Raw genomic sequence first — 14,041 nt, 5'->3', positions numbered from 1 at the left:
CCTCTGGCGGAGTCACCGTACGCTATTTTCGAGACCTGAATCCGTCAGCGTCCCACGTACGAGTGAACTCGCGAAGCAGCACGGGCAGCGCTTTTATATGCTTCTGACGCGTAGGTGCGGTAGGGCGAAAACTCCATCCTCCGCACCGAAAAATAACACCGCCGGTGACAGTATGTACCCTAAAATTATTGTTAGGTTAAATCAAAGAGATCTAACAGGGAAACTACCCCAACCCGAATTCTCCGATTTCCAATATTTGTATATACTCGTGTTGTAGACGGTTATAGAACATAAAAAAATAAATGACACATATTTTTTTTTATCGGCGGAAAAACATATTTAAGGGGTGAAATACATCCTTAAAGTTCGCCCCCCAAAACAGTTTTTTCTAAATATCTGGGGTTCTAATCAATATTTTGGAATGAAAAAAAATGGATTGCTTCTTATAAAAAAACAAATTTTTCACATTAGATTCCGTGTTTGGAGGTTGCTACTCTTATTTTTAATTTAAAAAAAAACTATATTTTTCAAACATTTATTATATATATAAAAAATTCATTTGTTAAAAAAAATAAAAAATATGATTTATGTAAACAAATTGACAAAATTAAGTTTCCTTTTTAGGGGGTGAACAACCCTTTAGTGTGCTAAAAATGTCTGTACGATTAGAATTAACATTGCAAAATAAAAAGTTTTTACTTTTTCTGTAATCATACGAATAATTTGTTCTATTAGTCGAAAACAGATTGTAACGTACTTTGCTTTACTTTGATTTTGGTGGTGACGGTTCGGTTCAGACGTTACTCGTGGCCGCCCCCTGGTAGACTACCAACTCTAAACGGAATCTTAATTCGCAAATTCGAATTCTAATTTACTATAGTTATTGACGTCACTGACGTCCCTGTTTGGACGCCTAATTTTATGACGACCCTTGACTACTAGTTTATCGGCAGCGATGGTTGGCAGCCGGCGGTGGTGAGTGACGTCACAGGAACGTACTCCGGATTAAAATCTTTTTGTCCAGGAGTCTGTTATATTTCTCTTACTTTTAATCAAAGTAGTTCTTTGAGTGTAGTGTTATTTTACTTTTAAAATAAACGGACTTATCAGTGTAGGTCACAAAAAGATAAGACTTTTTTACTGATCGGAATTTTATCAAACTTGTCGGCGTTAAAAATGAACACAAACTGGAAATATATTTACTAGATTTATTTTATATTAATAAGGCCTACGGAAATTGAAACAAACAAAAGCAAAATAAATTGTAATTACATTTATTAAAACTATCTAAAATCAGAAATATACAAATAATTTACAAGCGGTGTAGTCAAAACAAAAATGGGTTAAAGCAATTATTATTTACGACGGATTTAAAATGCCTATACGGTTTTTCGGTGCTGTAAATAAATACAAAATTTAGCACGTAGTCAAATATCAGGACACAAAAATCGGTACGGTAGAAAAACGGAATATTTGGCGTTTGATTTATTTAATAAACAATCTTAATATTTTAAGAAACAGTACACGCCAGACTAATATTTGGTTTTAAATTTCGGTCGGTGCTAGAAAGGGAAAAACAAACAAGGTAAATAAATTAGAGTAATAAATAATCAATAAGTCGTTCCCAAATGGCTCTGAAACAGAGAAAAATAATTACGGGTTACTCTAATTCTACCAATAAATATTGGCGGCGGTTTCTAGCAAAGCGACGGAAATTAAGCGGAGATTTAACCAGCCAGGGAGAGAAAACCAAGCAATGCGATTTACAACGGGCATAAATAAGCAAACGGCAGTCAAGAAATGATTTTGTTGGTTAACAGGAGGCAAAGTATGGGCTAGGTGTGCGTTCAAATGTGGGGCGGCCGACAGATTTCTCCCAGAAGCGGTGGGGCACCCAGCCAAACTTCGAGGGTCTATCCGTCGCTGCACAGCCGACACACAAGTCTTCTACTGGCGGTGAGACACCCAACCAAACCAGCAGTTTCGGTTATTGTGCCTTACAGCGTTTATCAAGCTTGGGCGGTGGGACACCCAGCCAAACCTTCGCCGACAACGCTGTTGCCGTACAGTCTGAGTAGATATATAAGGCGGATTCTGCGCCACTTTTTCTGCGCCACACTAAATGACGTCACGAACTCGATGGCCAGTGTCCATCGCTCCTTCAGCGGCTTCTTGTGGGCATTGTCGTTGTGCAAGAGATGCGTGGGTGTTGGCATGCAAGAAGTGTCATGGCGGCATGGAAGTGACGTCATACAAGAAGTGTCATGGCGTCACGAAGTGATGTGTGGAAATATTTTTTAAAATTTAATAACAAGGTCAACTGCAAATTATGCCCATATTCCACAAATTTTAAAAATAATACTAGCAACTTGTGGGTGCATGTTAGAAATAAACATTCAACAAATCTAACTAGGTAAGTTCTACACTGAGGATTTATTTGTTCTTAGACTGTTTTAATTCAAAATTCAATGAATAAATATGTCGGCAAATTTAAAATTAAACTATAATATAATACAAAATTAAATCAAACTATAAATACGTTTTCCACCATGGTGTTTCTATTTTAAGTTATGTATACACTTAATACTCAAATTAAATAATGTTATTTCTCTTTGTAGTTCATTTGTTTCTAACAATTCTAACCAAACCGAAAATGAAACTGCGTCAACGTCCGCTTCCGCTGCAAGTCAACAGAGTACATCTAGTCAGAGTAAAATTAATGACGTTTTTTGTTCTACCAGAATAACAGAACAAAAACAAGAAATTATTACCCAAATAATTACAAAAATGATATCCATTGACACGTTACCTATTTCTTTTATAGAAAATAAGGGTTTTAAAAATTTATTATCATATATTGCTCCAAGCTATAGGATTCCTGTTAAAAAAATTATTTCTTCGAGAATAGACACATTGTATGACACAGAAAAACAAAAACTAATTGCCAAATTAAGTACACCTAAACACGTAGCTATAACTACTGACTGTTGGAATTCGAGAGCTAACGAATCATACATAACTGTAACCTGTCATTATATTAGTAATGATTGGGAACATGTTTCTTGCAATTTAACTACTGAATTATTTGACCAATCGCACACAAGTGTTAATTTACAAATTAAATTAGAAGATATTCTGGAGGAGTGGAAGATCAAAGATAAATGTGTTGCTATTGTTCATGATAACGCTTATAACATTGTAGGTGCGGTAAGAGATTTACCCTATGCATCGGTGTGTTGTTTTGCACATTCGTTACAACTTGTTTTAAATAAGGCTGTCGTGGACGCGAATTTTTAGAGGCCGTGACGTCACACCGCTTTCGCCCGTCCGCCTGTTTTACGTTGGGTCGAGGAGCCTCGTGACGACACCGTTTACTGCACGTCCGCCTGTTTTAGGTTGGGCTCCGGCATTTTCTGGATCGGAGCGTGGACGACGGGCGCTTCCCGCCAAAATGGAAAAACCGTTACAATTTCTGTGCGACGTGATTGGCTCCCGCGCAGAAGTAACGGTTTTGTGACGTAACGAACCATATAAAAAGGCCCTGAAAAAAGAGAACAATGTTCATTCCGCGCTGACCACAGCCCCGTGAGGTTGTGCATCGTAATTTAACTTTCTACGAAAGTTTCGAACTAGCAAGTTCGAACTGAGCTATTTAATTAATTGATGCCTTTTGCATCGCATTAAACCCCGTGAGGTTTTTCGCATGTAATTTTCCGCATGCGCTACATAATTTCTACGTCTTAAATTCTCGTATTTTCTAAATTATTCGCCACTGAGGTCGCGGTAATTTACAATTAGATTCATTCGCTACGTGATATACAGGGTATTCCAAGAGTCAGTTGTCTGAGCACCGACCAGCAATTGACTGACCATAAGAATTCGTTAACTACAGTCTACCTTCGACGTTCGCAATTTTCATTGCGAATTAAAATAAAGAATTCAGTCTGTGATTTTTATTGCGGACTATAAACTTTTCCGCCGTGGCAATCGCGTGCCTCAACGAGGGATAAATCACCAGTGGAGCTAATTGACCGTTGCCGAGCGCCTGCAAGGATTTACGGTCTCAGCCCTCACAGAAGCTAGAACAGGAGCAACTCACCAAGAGGCTTTGCACTGGGTTTGACGCCGGCGTCTGCCCTAAGCCCTAGAAGCACCAAGACAGAGCCAGCGTTCTAACGACGGGGCGTGACAGTAAATCGCCCTCGAGGAAGCGACTAGGCCCAAGCAAGAAAAAGACGACCATCGGTCACCCGTGAATATATATAGCTTCGTGCTCGACTGGCACGTCGTAAACCGGGCTTACGTGCGGCCAGTTTCCGGAAACTGATGAGGTGGTGATCGCGTTTCGCGTTAGGGACTTTGCTGTGCGCACCACCGGCACAGGGAGGTCCTTAAAGGAAGCAGGGAGAGTATTTCTGAACATCATCCACCAAAATTCAGAAATGGATCGAGGGCATCGAAGAAAAGGCGTTGGATACATCTTCCTTTAAAGCAGTTATTGGTAAATGTAGTAATATTGTAGGACAATTTAAGCACTCAAATAAAGCTTCCCATATTTTGCACATGAAACAGAATCAACTAAATGTACCAAACCATAAACTTGTTCAATCAGTTAAAACACGATGGAATTCGACGTTTTATATGATAAAACGATTAATAGAACAACGTGAAGCTATAACAGCTGTTTTATCTGATAGATTAGTTACAACAAAAGTTCAAGCGGTGCAACTTGTTCTATTAGAAGAAGAATGGTGCATAATTGAATCTCTTGTGTCAGTTTTGGAACCCTTTGAACTAGTTACAACGTTATTATCGGCAGAAGATCAACCTACAATATCAATGATTATGCCAATCATTCAATCGCTACTTAAAAATTTCATTCTCAAAAATCAAGAAGATGATTCGGAAGAACTTAAAAAAATGAAACATATTTTATTTAGCGAATTTAACAATAAATTTAAAAATTTTTGCGGTACTGATCTAACGAGCGTTCAAATAAAAACGTGGTCGAAGTTGGCTCTGATACATTGGACGTAGGGAGTAGCTTATAGCGACCAACATAACCTCATTTCTCAACGAGCCGTATAGCAGCTGACAGTTTCAATAACGTTAATGACTATATAACTTTATTTTAAAGAATAATTGTGATAACAATAACAAACAATTAAAGGAGCTGCGGAAAGTGTCCCCCTCCTTGTTATAACAATAAATTAAAGCAGCTGCTGAAAGTGTCCCCCTCCTTGTTCCAAGCACTTTTCTCACCTGTTCCTCAAAGAATTAAAGACATTTTCTAAGATGCTCGGGGTATTGTTAATTTCACGAATCTTGTCTATAAGTCGAGCCTGCAGATGGTTTAAATCAGGAATAAGCAGTTCAAAAATAGTGTTTTTAAGGTAAGGCCACAAAAAGAAATCACACGGCGTAATATCACATGACCTCGGTGGAAATTCATGTTCAGCATTGAGACTTATTAGTCGATTTTGGAAAACTTCCCTCAACATATTCATCGTCTCGCCTGCCGTATGTGCCCTTGCGCCATCTTGTTGAAAGTAAAAGTTTGTAATTTCGTTTTCTTCCAGCTGGTTAACAAAAGGAGCGATAATTTCTTCTCTATACCTTTGCCCAGTAAGAGTACCATTTAAAAAAATAGGTCCATAAATCCTCCTTCGATTGAGAGCACACCAAACTCCAATTTTTTGAGCGTGTAGAGGGCCCTCGACAAAAAAGTTATCTGGTTTTTCAGAAGACCACATTCTCATATTCTGTGAGTTTACGTAACCACTTAAATGAAACCAGGCTTCATCAGAAAAAAAGGTGATATTATGAAGTTCACCGTAGTTGTTTAAAAACCATTCACAAAATACAGCCCGTCGCGGAAAATCAACTTCATGAAGTTCTTGCTGACAAGTTAAACGATAGGAGAACAAACGCAAATCTTTTTTTAACACTGTGTGGCAGGTACCGACTGATACTCCCACCATTTGTGATAAAACACGTACAGAAGTTCTTGGCGCATTTTCCATTATTTGTTGGACATTTTCTTTTAATTCTTCAGTCCGCTTTTTAGGTCGGCCGCTTCCTTCTTTTCTTGTTACACTGCCCGTTTCACGAAAAACATTAACACAACGCTGAACTGCACTTTGAAAAATTTTGTACTCAACAACGCCGGGAAATTGATTTTGAAATTCTATGAAACATTCCTCAATAGAATACTTCCATATTCCATCAATCTTGCGTCCATTTCTAAAGTAGGACTCTATGATAAACACTTTTTGTTCTTGAGAAAACACCATTTTAAACGCTTTTTAAAACGAAAATATTCAAATTGATAGCGGCGATATAGCGCTTTGACAGATGACGTTTAAGTTCATTTGCTATACGCTACGCCCTACGTCCAAATTTTCAGAACCAACTTGACCACGTTTTTATTTGAACGCTCGTTATAACTGGTAGTAACGAAATTAGTATTATTGACATTAGTACATTTCTTGACCCAAGGTTTAAAAACAAAGAAAGATTTTTGAGAGCAATTATTAAAACAAAGACATTTGCATACAATTATAGAATCAGAAAATACAATTAAGGATGCAATAGAAGAACTGCATCCAATGAAAAAAACAGCTTTAGATATTCTTTTTCCAGATGAGCAGATGATTGCTAAAAATGAAATAGACACGCAATGGAGAGTCTAATCTGTAAACATTTATGTCCACTGACTTGGTGGCGAAATATCGAAGCAAAGTACCCGATGTTATCAAAACTGGCAAAAAAATATTTATGTATTCCAGCAACGTCAACTCCAACCGAAAGAGCCTTTTCGAAAGCTGGTAATGTAATTACTGCTAAACGTTCTTGTTTAAGGCGGAAAATGTGAAGAAAATTTGTTTTTTATCACAAAATTTATAAGTGTATTTTATAAAAGTAGGTAAATTTAAAAAAACGTTTTTTTTCCACAAAAAATATAATATATATTTAAGTTTTTTATTGTGCATCTAATAAATATATTTTATTAAAAATGTTCTGTGTTTCATTTCATGTTTCAATATAGTGTTAGGCTTCAAGATTACGTCGATGCCGAGTTCTAAAAGACTGCCATTGAAAGTCACATGTTGATTGTTATCTCCTGTCATAACATTTTGTTAATGCTTGTTGAATTTAGAAACTATTTTTAGAAGTGGTTGAGTAAAAAATGAAGTTCGTGACCCCATACGCGCACATAGTCTCTTTTCAAATAGCTGATTTAGCACATCAATATCTAGTAGCTTCTCATATTTCAACGTCTTACAAAAAGACGAGGACAATAATAAATACTCGTTTAGAAGAAGCCTCAGCAGTCTAAATATCGTGCCAAATTTCAGTTGTCAATTTCAAACAGTTTGGAAAAAATTGAATAAAATTTTATATTTTAAGGAGGCGTAACGTAACTACTCCAGAGGTGCTTAAATAAAAAAAATTATATCAACGATCCCTTTTAAAATTGCTTTGCAATAAATAACCCTCAACTTTTTTGGCTCGTCCTTTAAATGTAGCCATTCATGTTTTGAAAATACTAACTAATTTCAGCTCTTAAAATACATTTGAACTTTCTACATTTTATAATAGTATAATAATAATAATAATAATAATTTATTCATCAGAAAAAACCTTACAAATAAGAACATGATACGTCATAAAAGGAAGAGGGTTATACATTTACCCCGTAAAAATACAGATTTACAAAAACAAAAAACAAAAACTGTCACAACACATAATCTAAAATGTTATAGTTATAATGTAAGTCCTAAAAATAATACATTGATAACTCACATAGTTACATTTTAAAAAAGTCTCTAATGTCATAAAAACATTTATCTATAAGGTATGCCCTTAATTCTTTTTTAAACTTATTTTCACATCGTATATCCTTTATTACAATTGGTAGTTTATTATAAATATCGCTACATAGATATGTTGGACCTTTTTTGCTAAAGGACAAGTTAATACTATTTATGTAAATATCTTTGCTGTTTCTTGTGTAGTGGTCATGAACATCGGTGGAGAGAGTAAATTTATTGATGTTACTTTTTGCAAATATACTTGCCTCATAGATTATTATCGATGGTAGTGATAATAACTTGGCACTGATAAAATGCGGTCGGCATGATTCTAGAGGATGTAATTTCAAAATTAGTCTAATTAGTCGTTTTTGAGCTACAAAGACTCTATGAATATCGGTGGCCACGCCCCAATAAACAACAAGATATCTCAAATGAGGATACGCTAGGGCGTAATACACATTAAACAGATATTTTTTATCAACAAAATTCCTCAAATTTCTGATTGCATAATATGCTGAGCTGAGTTTTTTTACAACATGATTTATGTGATCGGTCCACTTTAATTGTTGGTCTATGTAGAGTCCTAGAAACTTAGTACTAACTGTTTTATAGAGGATCTTATTGTTATATGACAGGATTATATCACATATAACTTTGCGTTTATAATACACTATATAATTTGTTTTGTCAGTATTAAGAATGAGTTTGTTTAGTTTTACCCAATTGTGAAATTGCTCTAGAACCTCATTAGTTCTGACTTCCAGGTCCAAAAGATTTGATTCACTGATGCTAATTGTTGTATCGTCCGCGTACATTATTAATGACGCGCCTTTACTAATATGTTTCTGCAGGTCATTGATGAATATTAAAAATAATAAAGGAGACAATACGCTGCCTTGAGGAAGTCCAAGTTTAGGATATTTAGTATCTGAAAATTGCTCCCCGATTTTGACCCTTAAGCTTCTGTCCGAGGTAAAGGAGGACACCCACCGATCGACTGGCTCTCTTATGCCCCGTTGCTTAAGTTTGTCTATAAGAAAGTCTTTACTCACACTGTCAAAGGCTCGACTGAGATCGAAAAATATTGTGACCACGAATTTATTTTTATCAAGGGATTCGTATATGAAAGATAGTAAATCATATGCGGCGGTATTTGTAGAGTGTTTTTCGCGAAAACCATGCTGTTGAGGTGATAGCAGCTTGTTTCCATTTAAAAAGTTATACATTCTTTTGTGCATAATTTTCTCAAATAGTTTTGAAAAACATGATAGTAAAGTGATCGGGCGGTAGTTCTCGACTCTCTCGCGATCGCCTTTCTTAAAGATCGGTATAACAATAGCTTTTTTCAGATCTGTAGGAAAAACACCTGATTTCACAGACATATTAAATATATATTTTAAAGGCTGTATTATGTAGGAGGCCACAAATTTCAACACTTTAATAGGTATTCCATCGTCTCCAGTAGATGATTTGTCCTTCATTTCCTTCAGGTTCTTCGACATTTCCTCCTCTGATATGTCATAGAAGAACAGGGAATGTCGGAAACCGTCATCCGTAGTGCAATTACTGTCATCATTGCCATACTCCGCAGCAAGCAGATCTTCACAGATGGTCCCAAAAAAATTTCCGAACGTATTACATATCTCCCGCTTGTCCTTACTGATATGACCGTTCTCTTTTATTTGCGTTAAAAGTGGAAACTTACTGTTATTTTTGGTTCTACCCGTATATTCATCCACAATGTTCCAAATTACTTTAGATTTATTGTATGCAGTATCTATTTTGCTATGATAAAATTCGTGTTTTTTAGTTTGCACTTTTTCAGAAAATATTTTCTTAGCTTCCCTAAAATGATTTTTCATGAGAGGATCATCTGTGTTTTTGCCCAACCAGTACAAATTTTTCAAGACCGCACTGTCTCCTACAATGCTGTCATCAGCCCATTTATTATCAAAGTCATAGTTGCATTGTTTTATTTTAACAAGTGGGCAGGCTTTATCTACACAGTAAACAAATATACCCCAGAAAAATGACCATGCTTTGTCGGTATCCCTAATTGAGTATAGTTCATTCATATCTACAGCAGCCATGAATGTTTTAAGATTACTTAGGTTGTCATTACAAAAGGATCTCTTATAAGTATAGCTTGGTTTGTCTTTTGTAATTGGCTTCTCTACTACATCTGTCATTACAAAAATTTGAGCTTTATGATCCGATATTCCCAGATCAAGGTTTTTACCCTGGACCTCCCCAATATTAGAGGCTACATAATCTAAGGCAGATTTAGCGCCCCCATACTCACGGGTGGGCTCAAAAGGCAGTTTTGATGTGAGCTCAAATGACTCAAATATATCTCTTAAATATTTTTTATTCATATTTTCTTCTAACCAGTCCACATTTATATCTCCGCAAATGATGTAGAGATTATACTTCTGAGCAGTGTGACATAATATTGCATTGAATATATCCAAAAACATGTTAACATCACTCCCTGGTGGCCTATAGAATACCAATATGGCAACTTTTTTATTGTTTCGCGTAATTTCTATACCCACACATTCACATACGCCTTCACAATTAAATTTGTCTATGTCACCAATTTTCTTGGAATTAATCCCGTCCTTCAAAAAAGCTGCTACTCCTCCATGGATCATTTGCGTTCTGCAATAGCTGTTGACCAATTTGTAACCAGGGAGGCCTGTTACTGTTATATGTTGTTCGTTCATCCAGTGTTCCGTAAGCAAGAGCAACTCTGGGTTTTCTTGGTGTAATAAGATTTCAATTTGGGCAATTTTATTGGAAGCTCCCTGTATATTTAGATGGATTCCTTTAAAAGGTTCCCCAGAGACTACTTTATTTCCCTGAGTCACTTTTTCCTGTCTATTCGTTTGGAATTTAGGAAAAAATTAAACTGAGATACGGCTATCCCACGAAACCATGCTTCCGGGCTTAACAACTTCTCTTGTAATGAGGGGTGTGCACCGACTTTGAAAGAACTTGATTTGGGATTCACATGTTTTTTGTTAATTTTATAATAAACAAAATCATCTCTGTTATATTTGGAGTCTAAATAGATTTTTAGATCCTCCGGTTGTAATTCACTGCTGAAATTTGTAACATGAAACCATGCTCTTTTCTGCAATATTACTGCTTCAAACCTAGAGTCTTGGACATCAGCTGTTCCCATTATCGATGTGTTTTTACTACTATTTGTATTTTTGTTTACCTTGGGTTCACTGAACTTGTTTTTGCTGTATTCAGTATTGGTTCGGTTTTTGTCATTCGGATTTTTGTTGGACGGTTTATTGGACGTTTTGTTTCTTATCAGATGCCCGGTCTCACACTGAGCATTAGCGACTGCTAGTGCCACCTCTTCCTGAGAGAACTTTCTAGGAATTTGGTTTTTGTTATTTGTGACAGAAGCATATGTAGGTTTTGTCGAAGTCGATTCTACCTCCGCACGTGTGTACTCACTGTGTTCACTTGCTTGTTTACTATGAACAGTAGGCGGTGCCACAATCGTTGTTTGGTTGCTAATATTTATCTTTTGTAGCAAATCAAGCTGATTATTTAATGCTTTAATATGCTCATGTAGTTGATTTATAAGACAGTCTTTTTGTTTAATTATGTACTTCAAGTAAAATATTTCAGACTTACTTTGTCTTAGTTCCGAATCTCCACTAGCACTTGCAAATGACAGATCCAGTTCTTCCATGGTTTCGCAGCAATTTATAGTTTTGTCACTTTCACTAATTATTTGCACCTGCTTCAGTAGAGCTACACAGCTATTATGTGATACTGTACCACAAATTATACACTTTAAACCACTTTGTGCCAATTTGCCACACCTTTTGCAGGGTTTAGCAGGATCGGAACAACGACTGTCTTTATCCTCCGCCATCTTGGCAAAATATTTGAATTATCTTTATTATTCGAATAATTCGAATATTTGACTACATATGTACAACCTAATTTCGAGCATTATTAGTATTATTCAAATAATGCACATATTCTAATACATATTTGAATAATTCAAATAATTTGTATATTCGGATAATTCGAATATTCGAATAATTCAAATAGTTTCAATATTCGGATAATTCGAATATTCGAATAAATCGAATATTCGAATAAATCGAATATTCGAATAATTCCAATATTCGAATTATTCGAATATATTCGAATAATTGGAATATTCGAATAAATATTGAACTAACTATTCGAATACGAAATTTAAAAAAAGTCCCAACCCTAGTTTATACTCATCAGGCCAGCGTTGCAGGGATGTTTGGAAGAAATTTTTTTCAAACGTTCCAGTAGCTCCAAGAGAGTTTGCCATTCGTAGATAGAAAATGATAATTTATTGCCTTTTCCATTCCTTATAATTATTGCAGGACTGAAGGATCTAGCTGGACTTAATCCACACTGTATTTGAATGTTGACATTTGATAATAGTGGAAAAACATTATTAAGCAAGTATATCTGCTCCCACCGTGCGGCTACTTCATATTTAGCCAGAATATCATCGAGAGACTTACTATAATCGTAATTTTCTTCATCACTTAAATTAGTGGAAACTTCACTCATTTTACATACAACCTGCTCGTTCGATGAAATAACTCGGACTAAATAACGTTGGTGTTCTCGATCCAGCTATTATGTTTCTTATCATTGTAAACTGATAATTTATTTCCTTTATAAGTTTTTATATTTTACAGTGTTACCAAAAATTGCAACTTGATAGTCTATTTCCTTTAATATTGCCACGCTAGCATAATCTGTAATATGATATATTATTTCCTTTAACAGCATTGCGACATTCTTAACCGATATTGCATCATTCGAGGTTAATGACCTCCAAACAGCATTGCATCATTCTTATCTGGTATTGCATCATTCGAGGTCAAGTTTCTACAGGTTCAGACCTGTTTTTTAGCATAAACTGTAACCTGATATATTATTTCCTTTAATACTGCCACGCTAGCATAAACTTTAACTTGATATATTATTTCTTTAACAACATTGCGTCATTCTTATTTGGTATTGCATTATTCGAGGCCAATGACCTCCAAACAGCATTGCGTCATTCTTATCCGGTATTGCATCATTCGAGGATCAAGTTTCTACAGGTTCAGACCTGTTTTTTAGCATAAACTGTAACCTGATATATTATTTCCTTTAATACTGCCACGCTAGCATAAACTTTAACTTGATATATTATTTCTTTAACAACATTGCGTCATTCTTATTTGGTATTGCATTATTCGAGGCCAATGACCTCCAAACAGCATTGCGTCATTCTTATCCGGTATTGCATCATTCTAGACCAAGATCACGTCAAGGTCATCAACCTTCGGTCGTCTGGGACAAGGTCACGTCAAGGTCATCTGCACCTGGCCGTCTGGGGTCAAGGTCACGGCAAGGTCATCGACCTCTGGTCGTCTGGGGTCAAGGTCACGTCAAGGTCATCGACATATGGCCGTCTGGTGCCAAGGTCACCTCAAGGTCATGCCAAGGTAATGACCTTTGGTCGTCTGGGGCTAACGCCACGTCAAGGTCATCGACTTCTGGTCGTCTGAGGTCAAGGTCACCTCAAGGTCAAGTCAAGGGCATCGATCTCTGGTCGTCTGGGGTCAAGGTCATGTCAAGTTCATCGACCTCTGGTCGTCTGGGGTCAAGGTCGCCTCAATTTAATACTTGTTTTCTACAGGTTCAGACCTGTTTCCTACAGGTTCAGACCTGTTTTCTACAGGTCCAGACTTGTTTTCTACTGGTTCAGACCTGTTTTTTACAGGTTCAGACTTGCATTTTAGTATAAACTATAATCTGATATATTATTTTCTTTATAATTGTAGCGTTAGCAAAAATTTTAGCCTAATATGTAGGCTTGTTAGTAAATTAGCAACAGCCTCTTTAGCTCAGTGGTAGAGCAATGGTCTTGTAAACCGGAGGTCGTAAGTTCAAATCTCACAGGAGGCAATTACATTTCTATCAAAAATGTCCCGTGTGGGATTCGAACCCATGCTCCGTTTGGGAGCCAAGGCTTAAACAAGGCGCCTTAACCGCTCGCCCAATCTGACTCGATAGGTATATGAAAAAGAAACGAGAAAATTTTTTTATATCTATTTATTGGCATAAGGTAGGTCATATTCGAACTGTTGCTGAAAGTTCTTTATAACATAAAGTACAAAATTTTATATGCATTCCACAAATCCAGCAGACTT

The 14,041-nt window shown here is 36.3% G+C and overlaps 1 non-coding gene across 1 annotated transcript; it reads left to right on the top strand.

Moving 5' to 3' along the window:
- Positions 1-13,724: 13,724 nt before the first annotated feature.
- On the top strand, positions 13,725-13,796 carry Trnat-ugu. The gene has a single exon. It is a non-coding gene; the product is annotated as a tRNA-Thr (tRNA).
- Positions 13,797-14,041: the final 245 nt, after the last annotated feature.

The sequence above is a fragment of the Anoplophora glabripennis genome, unplaced genomic scaffold, assembly GCF_000390285.2.
Source record: "Anoplophora glabripennis isolate ALB-LARVAE unplaced genomic scaffold, Agla_2.0 scaffold1817, whole genome shotgun sequence".
NCBI classification, from domain to species: Eukaryota; Metazoa; Arthropoda; class Insecta; order Coleoptera; family Cerambycidae; genus Anoplophora; species Anoplophora glabripennis.
The sequence above is the reverse complement of the archived record's forward strand: the minus strand, read 5'-3'. Positions and strand labels throughout refer to the sequence as shown.